This window comes from Sturnira hondurensis, unplaced genomic scaffold, assembly GCF_014824575.4.
Source record: "Sturnira hondurensis isolate 20B ecotype Veracruz unplaced genomic scaffold, ASM1482457v3 Scaffold0006413, whole genome shotgun sequence".
In the NCBI taxonomy this organism is placed as follows: Eukaryota; Metazoa; Chordata; class Mammalia; order Chiroptera; family Phyllostomidae; genus Sturnira; species Sturnira hondurensis.
Genome location: NW_028079044.1, coordinates 27,548,980 through 27,565,176, shown reverse-complemented (window position 1 = coordinate 27,565,176; position 16,197 = coordinate 27,548,980). Strand labels below are relative to the sequence as shown.

General features: G+C 44.5%; 1 protein-coding gene across 3 annotated transcripts in view; it reads left to right on the top strand.

Moving 5' to 3' along the window:
* The window catches only part of NCALD (neurocalcin delta), a 155,867-nt gene that overhangs the window by 102,263 nt on the left and 37,407 nt on the right, over positions 1-16,197 (top strand). Inside the window, exon 1 of one of the 3 annotated variants that reach the window (XM_037048304.1) lies at positions 1,847-1,954. The exons of the other annotated variants lie outside the window; for them this stretch is intronic. The gene's annotated coding sequence lies outside the window, so the exon portion shown is untranslated. Of the gene's footprint in view, positions 1-1,846; positions 1,955-16,197 lie in introns of those variants that run through there. 3 annotated transcript variants of the gene reach the window in all.

The following is a 16,197-nucleotide window of genomic DNA, read 5'->3' as shown; positions in this document are numbered from 1 at the left end:
CCTTCAACTGATTGTTTGAGGCCCACCCATGAGGGAGAGCAATCTGGTCTACCTGGTCTAGCTATTCGGATTTTACCCAAAAGCACAGTATACTCAGAATAACCTTTAAGCAAATAAATAAATAAATAAAGTAGACAAGCAATACATGTTTGTGGGGTGAATTGCCATTGTAGAGATGAGGAAGCTGAGGTTTACAGCCGTTAAGCAATTTGCTAAAGTGGCACATTAAGAGTAAAGCTGTTCTGGCCCTGGCTGGTATAGCTCAGTGGATTGAGCGTGGGCCTGCGAACCAGACGATCGTGGTTCGATTCCCAGTCAGGGCACATGCTTGGGTTGCAGGCCAGTTTCCGACAGGGGCCAGTTCCCTGCAGGGGATGTACGAGAAGCAACCATACATTGATGTTTCCTTCCTCTCTCCTTCCCTTCCCCTCTAAAGATAAATAAATAAAATATTTTTTAAAAAAAGAGTAAAGCTGTTCTAAAGCAGCAATTAACAGTCACAGGCCAGAAGCACTGATGTTAGGTACGTTTCTGCAGTACTATTTTTGGGCAACTATTTTCCATCTATTTTTTTGTTAATTAAAAATAGACCTTACCCACATATCAGTGTAGACCAGTGCTAATTTATATAGTTCTGCTTGACCACAGGAAAAAGGTTTATTCTCTGAATCTTTTCTCTATGCTTTTCAGTCATCTGATAAAATCCCCTTCTTTTGAAATATTTTCACATTTTATAAACTAATGGATTAGCGATATGTTCTCTTTGCCTTTTTTAAAGCTCTTTAGGAGCCAGGCCAGATATCTCTTTGAAGCTTCCCTTCCAAGTTAATCCTTTGATCTTCTTATAACACTGATAATGGTATTAAATTATTCTATAAGAGCAAATGGGATTTTTAATAACTATATCTTTGTGTAGTCATCCACAACTATGAGGTGAGCACTTACTCTATGTGGGCTTGCTGATGGGTGAGGGTAATAAAGACACTTCCAGAAACTGCTGGTTCACATAGGGAAATATGTATGTATTAGTTGGGATATTAATTCAGCTGCTTTAGCAGAGACTAACAGTGGCTTCAGCAAAACAGAAAGGAACTCATTTTCTCTCTTTCTCTCTTCCCCTCTCTCCCCCTCTTCCCAGGAGATAAGCAATCAAGGGAGAAGAGATTGTCCCCTAAGGCCCTCCCGGGCCCAACCCCTTCCATGGTGTCACTCCACCGTCCCCTACTGTGCCGTTCTCGTGATGGTCGAATTTGGCTCACACTCCCACATATACATTCTGGGCCCTGGGAAGAGGGAGGAGGAAAAGTGAGCAAGTGGCTTCCTTTTAAGGACATGACCCAGAAGTTGCTCATCTCGCTTTACCCATACCCCATTGGACAGAACTGGCTCACATGGACATATTTAAGCCAAGAAACATAGTGTGTGGGGTAGCCACACGCCCAGCCTGGGGAATTCTGTTACTAAAAGGAAGGAGTGATTGATTGTGGGAGACAAATAAAAGTCCCTGCTTGGCCACATCTATAAATACTTCTGTTGCTCCAACTACATAAGGTCTTAAAGGACAAGGCTGCACCTCACCTGCTGAACACCTTGCACGTAGTGAGGGTTCAGTAAAGAGTTGTTGACTGGGTAGTTCAATTAATGTACTTTCATCTAAGAGGTTTTGTGGAGAAGTTTTATTTTAATGCCCCAAACAAACACTATTTAAGCCCAAGGTAAACACTTCGGGAAAATAAATACCGAAGGACATCACGGTCACAGGCGGGTTCTTCATACACTTACACACCCCTTTGTACTCACCGAGAGAGGCTGCCTGTGCTAAAACAGATGCGGAGATAGCCTCAGACTGAAAGGCTCATGTCCCAGCTGGTCAGCGGCCTCATTCATGCACCTAGAGATGACGCTACCGCTCCAGCAAATTTGCAGACCTAATTTTGGAAACTAACAGCCAGAGGTATGTGAGGCTCCATGGCGCACGCACTGCATTCCCTTCTCGATTCATCATGCTTCCTGGGGACTGGGATCCCAGGCTTCTCTTCCCCCACGTGGCCGTTAGGCTGGTAGCATTGTCCTCTCTGGTCCATAAGGAAATGCAGTGGACCCTGCTGGAGGAAGTAAGTACAGCAGCAGTAAAGCATCCCTCCCCTGAGACTGAACATCTGTTCAGACTTTTTGCAGCTCCCACGAGAAGGGGCCGGAACACAGGCTTAGATCTATAAAGGAAAAACTTCATCCACTGGTACACTGCTAGTTGGCAATTTATGATCATTCGACTTCAAGCGGCCCTGGGTTTATCTCTGTGATGCCTTTGAAGAAAGGCGAAGCTGGGTCAATAAGTACGGTAAACAGGAGTGTAAGCGGTGTTTGTCATAGCCATGAGAGCAACCTTTGCAGAACTTAACGTCATGAACTATTGAATTTAATGACTGCTGATTATGCCCGATGAGATACGGGTTCCATAGCAGAGGGCACAAACACGCCTCAGTTTGAAACCAGGTTAAGATAAAGTTGAGTTGTTCTATAAACTTGAAAGGAACAGCCTATGTGCTGTGGTTTTGGAATTCCACTAATGCACACTGGCCTTCTACGTTCACCTGAATTAGCAAGGAGTTTGCTGACTCTGGTTAAGGCAGCTTGACACTCTCCTGCAACCTCAGCTACCCCAATCCAGATGCCAGTTTGCATTTGCTTTAGGGTGAGTGGAGGTCCCTTTTTCTTTGTGTTGTCATCTGTCCTTCCCAGAATACGTAGCAATATGGCCTTGGGCCAATCCTTTACTTCTGGTGTGGAAAGTTCTGAGTAGCTGGCGGCTCAGCTGGGCCCCCAGCTGGCTCTTGTTTCCAGCTGCTTCAGAGCCCTCTGGCCTAGACATAAAGGGGCAGCGATAAGCATCGTAAAAATAAAGTCCCTCGCTAGCCAGGCCAGCCAGGCCCAGGCCCTGTGTTCTTGGCATGACAAGTAGTTGGTAGATGAGGTGTTCCACTGGGAAAAATGGGATGAGATATTCTGTAACCAGGCCTGATCTTTGGATTTTCAGTCAGTAGCTCTTGGGAAATCCCTGTCAGAACCAGGCTAATGGGACATGAGCCATAACCTTGGGTCAGTTTGTTTATCGACCGCCATCTTGACTAACCTCTTGGGGTCTGCTGCGGCCTTGGAAATGCTTTTTATTGAATTGCTAAGTGAGAGTAAATATCGAGCATTGTTTAGTCAGGCACCAGGCTGGCATCTCCTCCATATGCCCTACCCATGGCGTACTCTGAGTATCAGATATTGCTGCCCAAGGCAAGTGCTGGGGGTGGCTGTACATTTTCTCATTTCTGTTGTTGTTGTTGTTCTTGTTTCACATAAGAAAAGGAAATAATAGTGATGATAGCCGCTGAAAATTTAGTCTGATAACCTGGAGCTTTGATGACTTTTTCTCATCCTGTTTGGGGATTAATGTGTAGTTTTTTGGCTACCTTCCCTTCAGTCTCCAGAACTCTTCATTGTAGGGCTGACTTGAAATAAGAGTGGGAAAGAAAATATTGCCCTCCTGGGCCTGGAAGTGGGCAGGTCCCCAGGATATTCTCAAGAGCTACCTGAGATCCAGATGAGATCTCCTTCCAGAAAAAAAAAATATGTTTGCTTCATTTTACTATTTACAATTTCCCCAATGTACCAGGGAATTAAAGCCAATCTCTCTCTCTCCTTCCCTTCCACTTTTCCCTTCTCCCTCCCTTCCCCGTCTCTCTCCTTCAGTTTCCTTGTCTTTAAAGACACGACCTTCCTGGTGTGTTGCCTAGGCTTAGAAGAGAGAACCTTTGTAAAAATTTCTGCTGGCCATTGGCACGGAAGCACTGTGTAAATCAGCAAGGCGCTTTGTTGTAAAACTTCCTCATGATCAACATTCACTACTGTTTCCTTTTGTGAATGCTTCTTTGTCTTCCAAAAAAGCATTTCAGATTAAGCAATGCCCATATTGAAAATGCGGGAGGTATCTGCTTGTATTCTTGGCTGGTTGAATTGCAGATGGCCGTCATGAATATTACAACGCCAGGTTCCTACAGGTGAGTTAAAAATAGTAATTTATGCAGTGAGTTGGAGATGGAAGTGGAGATTCAGTGTCCTTATTATCCAATTGAGTCCCTGGATTTGTTCTTTTTAGGTAAAAGAGCTCTGAGATCTACATGTGGCTCAACTATCCAGTTTAGTTGGGATTGAGTTTTTTCTTATTCTTGGATGCATAGATTCAAATTCAGTTACCAAAAAATATTTTTACACTCTCTGTATGGCAGAGCTATGCTTAGCACAAGAGATACACAGATTATATAAGAACCAGCCTTGCTATTGAGGTGTTCATAATCCCTCCAGGGAACTGTTACTGTCTGTCAATAGCAACTCTCTTGTGAGGCAGTGAGCACTATAGTAAAGGTATATGCTAGAGACACGCGGCGGGGAACGAGGTAGGGTATGCGATATATGGTGGGTAAGAGCAACTGGTCTTTGATGGCAGATGTATGGGGTTAAATCTGGATTTGCCTTTATTAACTTGGTGAACACATCAGTGAGTGAATTAATACTCAATTTTCATTGTTATTACTGGAATTAAAAGAAATACTGGAATGGTAAATAAAGTGCTCAAGATAGAGTTTGACACCTAGAACATGCTCAGAGAAAGATCATTTGTAACTGATGAGTGAGCACTTGATTCGGGCTTTATTTGGTGGAAGTCTAGGCAGCATGAGGAACAGAAGTGGAGCTGAGACCTCTGTAGGAGACACCACGATGAGCTGAGAGAGCACGTGGCTGTTTGAGAGGAGCCTGTGCTCCTAGTGGCCGGGGCAGGAGTGACTGGGGAGAGGGTCAAGAACTTTAGAACAGACAGATAGGGGCCGGTTTGCAAAGCAATCTGTACTGTCAGGCTGAGATGTTAGACTTACTGTTGAATACAGTGGTGTGTTGTTAGTGTTTGCAAGCAATGAAGTGGCATAGAGATGTGCATTTAAAAAAATAGCCTCTCTCACAGCGGGGTAAGGAATTGTCTGGAGGGGAGGCTAGTCGGGAAATGAGAACACTAGTGCAAGGGAGAAGTTATGTTCACATTCACCCCATCAGTATTCGTCGAAGACCTCTCATCCAGGCATTTTGTGAGAAACAAATGAAGACAGAGTGTGGCAAGACATGGGGAGAAGAAAAACAATACATTTTTCTGAGATGCAATTGATCAGAACTGGTGACTATCTGGGACTGAGGGTGATGAAGGAGGACAAGTGAAAAACAGTTTTAGGGGGAAAGGAGATCTTTTGCACTGCTGGAATTCAAAACACGTTGTCAGAGGCAGGACAGAAAGAAAAACAGCCACTCCCCCTTTTGCCTTTCTCCTCCCCCTCTTCCTTATCCTCTGTGAAAGAAACCACAGGGGCAAGTCAGGGCAAGCCCTCTCGGAGCAGCTGGTCCACGGCCTTCTGAGGTCAGGGCACGCTCTGTGTTAGCTTCCAGAGAAATAAGGAAAATTGAGCGAACAGGGAGAAATTAACAAACAGCTCTGGACGATATTCACATGGCTCACCATTGCACCTTGAATGTTCAACTAATTTTCTTTTTCAAAGAGAGATATCCGTTGACTTTGGAAAGTTGTTTTCCTGTCAAAGTGGAAAGGTTATGAGAGACGATATTAAATAATGGAAAATGTTCAGTTATTTGATGAGAGGCTGTGGACGGGATCGGAAGGCCATCTTAGGTAAACAGTCGGAGTGAGTGGTGATGTGTAAATATTGACATGGAACCCAAGAGGAAACACGGAGAGGAAAAAGTATTTCAGCAGGAGACAGTTTTGGCTTGTTGGAAAGACGTACAGGAAGGAATAATCCAATCTTTTTTAAAAGACAGAGCTGTATGAGACAGAGTAGGGGGCCGCTAAGTCTCTATCAGCCACTCCCTCATTGGAAAGATGGCAGGGGACTGTGACCTAATTTATTGCCAGGGGTGATTGAACAAGAGTCAATAATTGACATATTGCGTAGTGGAGATTTTAATAGGATAAATTTAATAATCATGAAAGAAAACACTCTATGTATAGGGTGTGTTTGAACCAGATTCTTACCAGGATAATCTCATCCAGCCAGATTCTTTTACCTGATGCACTTGCAACTTGTGAGAACAATTCCACAAACTGGGGTACAGGTGATGGTGCATCCCTCCTGTGTTCTGTTTTAATCTCTAGAACCCCCGTATACCCTACCATATATCTCCCTTGATCTGATCTGTCTCCTTAATTGTTTAGCGCTCTCTAGGACTTATTCAGTTAAAAAATGGCCCTTGACTTCCACATGCCTTGCCTGGGTGGCTGCGGTGTCATTGGTCCGCCCGTACTTGCTTCTCACTGTCACACAGCGATGATAGTGAGCACTGGCTCTCTGCAGCTTGTTGTTGATTGCTCATTGCTGCAGGGAATCCTAGCTGGTCCTGCTGACCACTCAGGCCAGCCGGGATTCCAAACCAAGAGGGTTAACCTATATAGGCTAACCCTTCTCAGAAGCCCTTCTCAGAATCCCGCTTCTCTTGGGACATAAGTCAGACTCAGTTGTGCTGAGTCAAAGCCTCTTAAGCATCTGCCTCCTCATGGAATCTTTTTCTGAAGGTCCTTCACCCAAACAGTGGACCAACTGCTCTGTTAGATCCTCAGAATGTAGAGTCTTGAATCACTCCTCCCTGCAGGCAGTAGAGCCCTTAGCCCTGTATCTACACTCTTAACTGAGGCTACTTCTGATTGGATTTTTGCCATTTGTCTTACTAAAAATAGGGAGGGAGGGAACAAAAATTTAATCTATGACAGGTCCCCTATACTAAGACACCTCCGAATGTATGTTTGGCATTATCTTGCTTCTTATTCTCTTCACATCAACAGTAATTCCAGAACCCAAAGCAGTTCAAGCTGAGCTCACAATGGTATTAATCATCGGGAGTCTCTTGTTGCCATCACTATGTTTTTGCTGATAAAAGAATATTCTGCTCTACCCTGTGCCCCACATTCCCAAGCCATACACATACTTGCGTGCAACATAGAGGCCAAAAGGTAAATGGTTAGACATGAACGGTTAGCTTCATCCTATTTTGCTGCTTATAGATGGGTGCTGATCTTCCATTGAAATCCTGGATTTCAGCTAAGAGCAGCAGCTAGACAGTAACAGTGGTTTTAGAGTGTACTTCCCTGGCTTTGGAAAACCCATGACTGCATTGTTGCCGGTAAGCCTTAGGACGTGCGATGCAGGCTGGAAAGGGGCTGCTGGAAGGGAAACCGCTGATACAGAGGGTTTGAGAGAAAGGAGATGTGGGTGGAATGGTGGGCAAGCGGTGTGAGGTGTGCGTGGCTCTGTGCGGGAAGGCTCTCCGTGTCCAGTGTCTGGGTGGGACCTTGCTGGCTATTGGATCCACTGTCATCTGAACACAGCTGTGCTTTTGTTTACCATGATTAAGGTGACCATACAGCTCATTGTTCAAGTAGGATTACTTTTGAGAACATCAGTATTACTCCACTGATGATAAAGCCAGAGCAACAGGTGTAAGCCAGGAGCTTGCAGGCAAACCGGAAGTGATGTAATGTCATCTTAACAATAATAGATCTATAGTTGGAAGATACTGTATTGACAAACAGACCTCTTAGCCATGAAAAATACATTATTCTGATTGCTGTGGGAACTACAAAAAGCTGTGCCACCTGAAGGAATGGGCAATGTTGTTGTACAGAGAAGACTCATACATGAAGTGATTGCCAGGAACCACTCAAGGTGGTGTCCAACCCAGTGCCAAATGAATGTCAGTCCTGGGTTGCCAGTTACACCTCAGTAAAGCTGGTGACATCATGGGAAGGGGTAGGAAGGGTGGTAGACTTGGAGTTAGAAGACCTGTGTCCAGTCATGACTTTGTCTTTAGCAGGGTGACCTTATGCAAGGCACTTCATCTCTGAGCGTCCATTTACTTGTGTAGTGGATTCATGTATTTATTCAGTAAACATATGGCCTTGCCCTGGGCCATTGTATTGTGGGGGTAAGGAACGTAACCTTTTCAGAGAGACATGCCCGGGTTCAGGTTGCAACTCTGTCACTAACTTTGAGAACCTGAACTTACTGAACCCCTCTGAGCTTCAGTTTCCTCATCTGTTAAATGGTGATACTACAATCCAACTCAGGGAGTTGTTGTAAGCTATTGTAAATGAGGGACTACAGTGACATTTTTGTATATGAAACACTGAACGGTTTCTGACGCATAGAAAAAGTTTACAAAGTGATACCAATTGTTATTACTCTAGGCACTGGGCTAGTTGCTGGGAATGCAAAGGAGAATGGGGGAGGGGGTACTGTGCAGGCAAAAGCAGACAACAGTGTCTGCTTAAACACCTCCCAGGGCAGTTGGGAGGATTCCGTGAGGACAGGAGGCAAAAGAGCTTGAGCTGCTATAGAACGTGCTGAACAAAGGAAAGACATTACGGCTGTTAGCCACGGTGGGGCATTGTCTAGACTCTTCCCTTTTCCTGTTAGGGTGGAAATAAGAGATAACCTGCAAATAAGAGATAACCCATGTGTCTTCAATAATCCACACATGTATTCTCTCACAAAACAAGCAGCCCAGAGGTGAAATGTTTCCAGGATCGGTTATTTCTGTGGTTTAATGACATCATTGGGAGCCCCTATTTCCACTGCTTTTCTCAGATGTTGGTTGACTCACCTCAGGATGACATTGGCAGCAGGACTTCCAGACAGGACATCCTCACCACACCACACCAAGGCAGAGACTTCCTTGTATCATAGATCTAAGAAGCCCTTCGCAGAATCCCACCCCCACCCTAGTACACTAACCTGTAAGTCCCATTGGCCAAGGCTGATTCCCTGTCTCTTCCCCAGCCAGTCAATGAAAAGACAAAGCTACTATAACTGGCTTATGCTGATCAGGATCCACACTCCTGAGGCTGGGAATCCTTTCTTTCACCTTCCCCCAAACAAGGCATCATAGAGGAGACAGAACCCCTGAACAAAGTCACATTTCTGTTACCAGAGAAGAAAGAGAAATGGTTGCTGAGTGCTCACTTGCAGTGTTTTCTACCATCTCTAGCTCTAGTCAGTCACTACATCTAATTCTACCTCCAAAATATCTCTTAGATTCACCCTGGCCTTTGTCCAGGTCCCCAGCATCTCTTGCCTGGACTCCTAATTCCTTTTACTTTTGGCCCAGCTTTTAGACCTTCCCTTCGGTTTCCAGTCAGCTCTTTATATAATGCAAGTCTGAGTACACATGTCCTAACTCAAAACTCACAAGGACTGACTCAGAGGCAACCACCTCTTTGAAGGTGCCGCAGGTGTTTTTTATGGCTAATTTATAGCCCTGTTAAGGAACCGTCATGCTTTTGAGCTATTTGCATGTTTTCTGTGCTTCTTACTGTCTTCTTGGTCCAATACAGTAGCACTGGCTACCTGTGGCTATTGACCACCTGAGGTGTGGCTGGCCCCAACTGAGATGTGCTGTGAGTAAAAGAGACCCTTTGGCTTTCAAAGATTGAGAACAGAAAAGAAAGAGGAATTTAAAACATTTCATTACTAATTTAAATGTTGACTATATGTTGAAATGATAATGTTTGGAATACATTTTGCTTAAACATAGTGTATTATTAAAATTCATCCCACCTGTTTGTTTTTCATTTTTAATGTGATGGCTGGACTATTTAAAATTACCTCCACGTTGCACATTTGTAGCTCACGTTGCTGTGCGTGCACCAGATTGCTCATTGTCGCAGAATGAGGGCTGCGTCGTGTTTATCCATTATTCACTGCATGGCCCCCTTTTCCCACCTCGGGGTCCACTGGAGGTGGAGCCCAGTCAAAACACTCTAGTTGGTTAAAATGAAGTGCTCTGATTTCTTTCTGTGCTTTAACCAGGCTGAAGCTTCCATTTAAGTTTTACTACATTTGGAAATCACTCTTTGTTGTGGTTACTTCCAAGCACTAAATTTGTAATGAAGTAATCCAAATTGAAAGAGGAAAAGCTAGAATTTAAAGATTTTGATTGAGTTTGCTTGTCTCTGGTTAGTTTTCATTGTCTTATCAGATACTCCTCAACAAATTATATTTTACACTTTAAGGGTGGTGGTATCTCCATGACAACCCCCAGAATTTTTATTTTTATAATCATTACTAGTAATAGGAAACTAATGTAAATTATGCTCTTTGTATGCAACGCCACTGAATTATAGCTGGCAGTTACTTTTTTATGAATAAAAGAACTATATATATACTTAAAAAAACACTTATTGTATTCTTAGCCAGAATTATTTAGAAGACCAAGGAAATTAACATATTCTAGAAAACATTTAGGAAGAAATCTGTTTACAATGGCACAATAAAAATAAAAAATTTTAATATTTCATGAGCAGACATGAAGGAATTAAGTTTTATTATGGTAGCCCCCCCAAAAAGAAAATGCCATTGTTTGGGGGAAATCTTTTTTTTTTCAGAAATGTCTGAAGACTTTGCAGTTTGAATTTGGAAATAAATAATATGCATGGTCATTGCTTACAAGACCACAGCAGGTTTGTTGGGTCGCCCTCTGGTCAGAGGGCGGGGCGGCCTTTGAGAGCTGAGCACTGCCTGCCCCTCCCGCTGGCCCTGGGGTGTACTGTTCCCCTGAGTGAACAGAAACAATCAGGGAGGCGTTATGGTGTCAGCGGGACTGCTTTAATAAGTGCTCTTTGCCAGGTCTCGGGAAGAGCATTGTTTCTTTGGGCTTTGATCTTTTCTCAGTCGCTCCGAACGCTCTGCCCCAGTGACACGTGGAAGCCTGGAGGCCCACTGGGATTCAGGGACCCTCCCCTTTCATGGAGTCATTGTACTGGGAATGCTAGGTGGTCCTTTTTCTCTTTTTTTATCTTTTTTTTAAGTTATAATAAAATATACATAACAACAAATATACCAGCAACCATTTTAGGTGCATTAAGTACATTCCCAGGATTGTGTAACTGTCACGGTTATCCATTACCCCAAACAGCAATTCTGTATGAAGTAAGCACACCTCTCATTCACCCACTTTTCCCCAGCCCTGGTAACCTCTGTTCTGCTTTCTCTCGGTGAATTTGCCTTTTCTAGGTACCTGATGTAAGTGGCATCATGACATATTTGTCCTTTTATGTCTGGCTTATTTCACTTAGCACAGTGTCTTCAAGGTTCATTGCGTTGTAGCATGTGTCAGAATTTCACTCCTCTTAAAGACTGAGTGATATTGCGTTGTGTGTATATACAACGTTTTGCTCATCCATTTACCTGTCGATGGACATTCGCATTGTTTTGGCTATGTGTGATTTTCCAATAGAGCATGAAGACACGTAATGGCACTCTGGTCATTTCTGCATTTGGGTCTATTTCTGATGACAAAAAAATGAACTCAGAGGTTATCATCCTAAAATAATCTGACTTCCCTGCCAAACAGGAGAGCATGCAGTGTGAGATGGTGTTATCAAGTGGAGACCTCTTTATACTTCATAATCCCAAGGCCAGCTGCAGAACACTCCCGGAAGAGGCAGCCTGCTCGTGGCCCAGCCAAAGCTGAAACGCTGAAGGGCTCCAGAGCAACTGGCCTAGACCTCTGCCCCAAGGGCTGTCTGCTTGCCAGTGCAAGAAAGAAAATCTGAAAAGGGAGAGTGGACATATCTCTCTCAGAATCGAGGCAACTGGGAGGAGGCTTGCACGTGGCCTCTGTTTAGGAGAGCGAGGCTTCCTTTGTATTCTGTGAGGTGGTGTTAGTGGAGGTTGTAGCCACAGTCCTGGAAATCTCCAAATCCTCTTCCTCTGATCCCTTCTGCCCCAACTTGGGGTTTCCTTGGAAGCTATAAATATACAGATATTGGGGGAATCCAGGTGCCTCCTGTCATTAGCTGAACAGCCAGGGTTGGCCTGCTTCGTTGCAGTGGATGGTTTAGACTCCCAGCCCCGGTGAGACCTTCTCCACCCTCTCAACTCAAATCTCAGTGTTTCCACCATTTAGCTGCTAAGCTGGGAGGGACAGATTCACTGTACTATATATATAAGCTGCAAGGAGGAGAAAATGCCAGAGATTTCTGCATATCCCGGGAGCCAGGCGAAAAAAAGGAGCAGAGGGAATGTACTAGACTTTAATGAAGTATACGTTTCACTGTTGGTATATTAGTAGTCTGGAAACTCAGCCTGTGATGTCAGTGCTTTTTAGGGAGTGACCTACCTAGAGGGGGAGGGAAGGGCAAGAGTTTCTTCCCTTGTACATACACACGTTTTACGTATTTTTTTTTTATGACAACCGTCTGTGCCTCCGCACTATCGGCCCTGTTTCACAGGGAACGGTGCTGAGCCTCTGAGAGTGCACGCATATCCCTCCGCAGGCTCCACGGCGGAGCAGGATTTGGACCCAGATCTGGCAGACGTCACCACCTGCATGCAATGCAACAGGTTTTCTACAATATTCATTTTGTCAGACTTGGTCCCAGATGAAGTTCCACAAGGCCTCACAACACTTGCCCCGTCAGTGCCCTTTCTAACTCTGCTCAGCAAGTAGAACAAGAATTCTGCACCAGGTCGGTTTTAGTGATTATGTTTTGCTTCTTCTGTGATACATTCCTGAGCGTGGAGACTGTCCACTCTGCAGAGCCTTCTACGAGGCTGAGTACAGAAACCACTGCAGCAATTATAATGTGAGAACTGTTTCCAAAGAAAAAGATAAATGACCTTAATTTCACAATATTGTAATTATTTTAAAGGCTTTTTTCCTAATCCACAGTCAAACCTGGATTTCCTGATCCACGGTCAATAAATGTTCGAGAGCAACGTGGTGGCTTTGAAAAGCTTTTCTCAAGGGACTGTAGACAGACAGAGAGGTAAACCCAACCTGCACAACCAAGAAGATGCTTCTGCACCCATCGTGCAGAAAACAGGTGTGCACGCACTCCCAGGCGAGAGGAGGGCAAGGTGATTACACTGTGGCACCAACAAATTTCTCACGCTCCCTGGCCGTCACCCGGTTCTGTCCTTCAGGTTCCCTGGGTTGCGTGGTTGCGTCAGCACGGAGACTGTTAACGTGCTGGTTAGACACATGAGTTCTGGAGCTACAGCCCTGCACTTTAATCCTGGCTCTACCCCTGATTAGCTGTGTGACCTTGAATAGTTCACTTAACTTCTCTCTGCCATATGAGGATGATGGTAGGGCCTCCTTCCAATGATTGTTATGAGGATTAAATGTGTCGGTGTGTGTAAGGCTCTGGTTTATGAGGAATGCTTTACTGGAATACGGCAAGAAAGGAAAAGTGCAGCGACCAACCAGAGCCCACCCTGTGCAGGACAAGAGGCAGATGGGCAAAGGTGGGTTTTTTTAATATAACCTGAGTCTCATAGTCACAAAGGACCACACATTCAGACTTTTGTTATTATCTCCCCTCAGGTTTATACAGCAACTCATAGGGCTACACTGACGAGATTGACGGATGGGATGTTCCCATGTTACTTTAATTAGGTCCCTGGACCGCGGCTGCTATGGTGCACCATGACTGAATTTTTTTATTAATCCTACAATTCACTTGCAAATGTTATCGTTATAGTGCATTGAATTTTTACATCTATTATAAAAGCGTAAAGTTGCTAACCATGCATACTTAGAGTAAATCACAATTTTCGTAAGTCTGCGCTGGCATTTCTTCACTTCTGTTTAAGGCATGGGGATACAAAACAAGGAAGTTGGCCTCAGACCTCCTTTCCCCCCAGGATCAAACCCGTGCCTTTGGGACGTGCTCAAAAATGAATGTGTTTCATTTTGTTGGATGGGGAGGGTCTGAGTTCATGGTAGCAGGTCGTTCAAATCAGCTTTTCTCATGTAGTTGTTAGTGTGTAATTATGTGCCCCCACACTCAGCCTGCAAAGGGTCCTCGGCAAATAGACGTGAGGAAGAGATGATCCAAGGGGGCTGTGTGACTGCGGTGGATCCCACGGGGTCCCAGTTGGGATGCTGTCATATGTAGTTCCCTAAACTCCTTCCTCAGGAAAGACGTCATACCTCACGTACCTGAAAGTTATGGGAAACTGCCCAAGAGGTGGCTCTGTAACATCATCAAGGGTCTTCCTCACATAGCGTCACTTTGTCCTAATGCTCTGTGGTCGCAAGGACCATGACAGATTCAGCCACGACATCAAACTGCAGAAGAAGGCTGTTTCTTTCCTTTTCCCCAAAGGCTTCTAATAACTTTTGCATTTCATTGCCCAGTCAAATCTGTGCATAGGGAGTACAACTACCATCATTGGTGCAGACTAATCTGAATTTGCCCAACATACAATGGGGAGGAGGAGAAGATGCCAGAACCACATCATGGCTCTGCAGGCTTGTGCCTCCCATACTATATGTGACACTGACTTTCAGCAGCGGGCTTCTCCTGTGACCCTGTTGAGGCCACTGTAATCAGACACTGTGGAGTTGGCTACTCTGAGTGCCCTGTTAGATTGACATAGTTGAGGCTGGGTCGTATCTGTTCCTCAGCCCATATTTGTCTTCAATCAGAGCTCCCTTCCCGTTAACACCCACAGGAGCGAGGGCAGCCCTTCCGGATCCAGGTTGCATTTCCCTCGGTGTGTCATGGTATCCAGGCATCTTTTGGGTGGGATATTAGGGAAGGCCAAGTGAGAAAGGAATCCTTAGCTAAGTACAAGGTAATCATTATTACTGTTCAAAGATGTATCTAATGAAATGATATCACAGACATACCAGTAACTGTGATGGATTGTGAAACTCACATTAGGGAGGCATATGGTGAAGACAACTTGGGGTATTGGTTTTGGTGGATGAAAAGAGGACAAGGATGTCCTTTTAGCAAAAGTTCGGGAAAAATACAGTGCTTCGAATGTGAAGACCTGAATTTCAAATCTCATCGCAAGAATCGGAGTCAGCCTCAAGGTCTGCCTTGAGTCGCTCCTGTTTGCATCTTACAGAGATTGAAATGAACCTGAAATAACACTAACATACCTACATCACAACTTTTACTATTATTGCCCTTGCTATTATTAACACTTTAATAATAAAGGTACTGGTGAATAATAAAAGTATCCCCCACTTTTTGAAAGTTCACACTATGCCACAGCTTTTATGAAATATATACCTACATTAGCACCTATTTCTTCTAACCAATAGAAATCCAAAGATGATTTTCACTTAACCAAAAAAAGGTCAAAAATGAAAACAGCGTTTGGCATTTGCTTTGCAGGGAGCCATTCTGCAGGCAGCGAGCACCCCACGCAGAGAGAGTGGCACTACTTTAACTCGATGTCAGTGTTATTTTCCGTTTTAGGTGTGATTTGGCATAATTTTGTAGGTGGCTTTGGGAGTCTAGGGATGCTTAAAAATGTTCTCGTGCAAATTAATGGTCATTGCTTCTTTGCTTTACATCATTTCAGCTTATGAAAGGTTTCATAGGAACACTCCGCTTTCAGGTAGCAGACTCCTGGGTGTGCGCGGCACTGGGTGAGGGGCACGATGCTTTCCCATGCAGTACCCATTCGGATCCATACTTTGCAAGGTGTGGTTGTCATGCCCAACTTACATGGGCAAAACTGAGGCACAACAGGTGCCACTTTAAGTCAGGTTAAGTGACTTGCTCTGGGTCACTTAACTAACAAGTGACAGAACAGGAACTCAAATTCAAATCTTTGACCTCAAAGTCTACATTCATTTCTTATCGTCAGGTAACCTCATTGCATGTTGGTGCTTCTGAATCTCGTCTTTATATAGGAGGCCTGGGGTTTCTCTGCCTGTTTTGCTCCATGACTCCCCCTCTCTGAACCTTACTTTCCTCACTACAAAGTGGGGATAACTAGTTTGCAGAGTTATTGTGGACAGTTAAAGAAGGTAATGAATGTGCGAGTGCTTTGTAAAGCCATGAAGTATTGCACAAGTGGGGTCTTCATTTTCAGCCGCCTTTCTTTACCTGGGGTGCCGAGCTACACTGTGACGGCAGGGATTTGGAGTCTGGTGCTGCTGGATTCTAACCTCGCTCCTCTGTGTACGATCCGCTTGGTCTTGGAGAAATTGTCCTATCTCCCTAACCTCAGTGCCCTCATCTGTGAAATGGGGTGTTTTTCTCCTAGGGCTGTTTCAGGGGTTAAATGAGACAATGTGTGGAAAACATTGGTCACCTGGCTGGCGTGTGACTGTGATGAAGGAGTG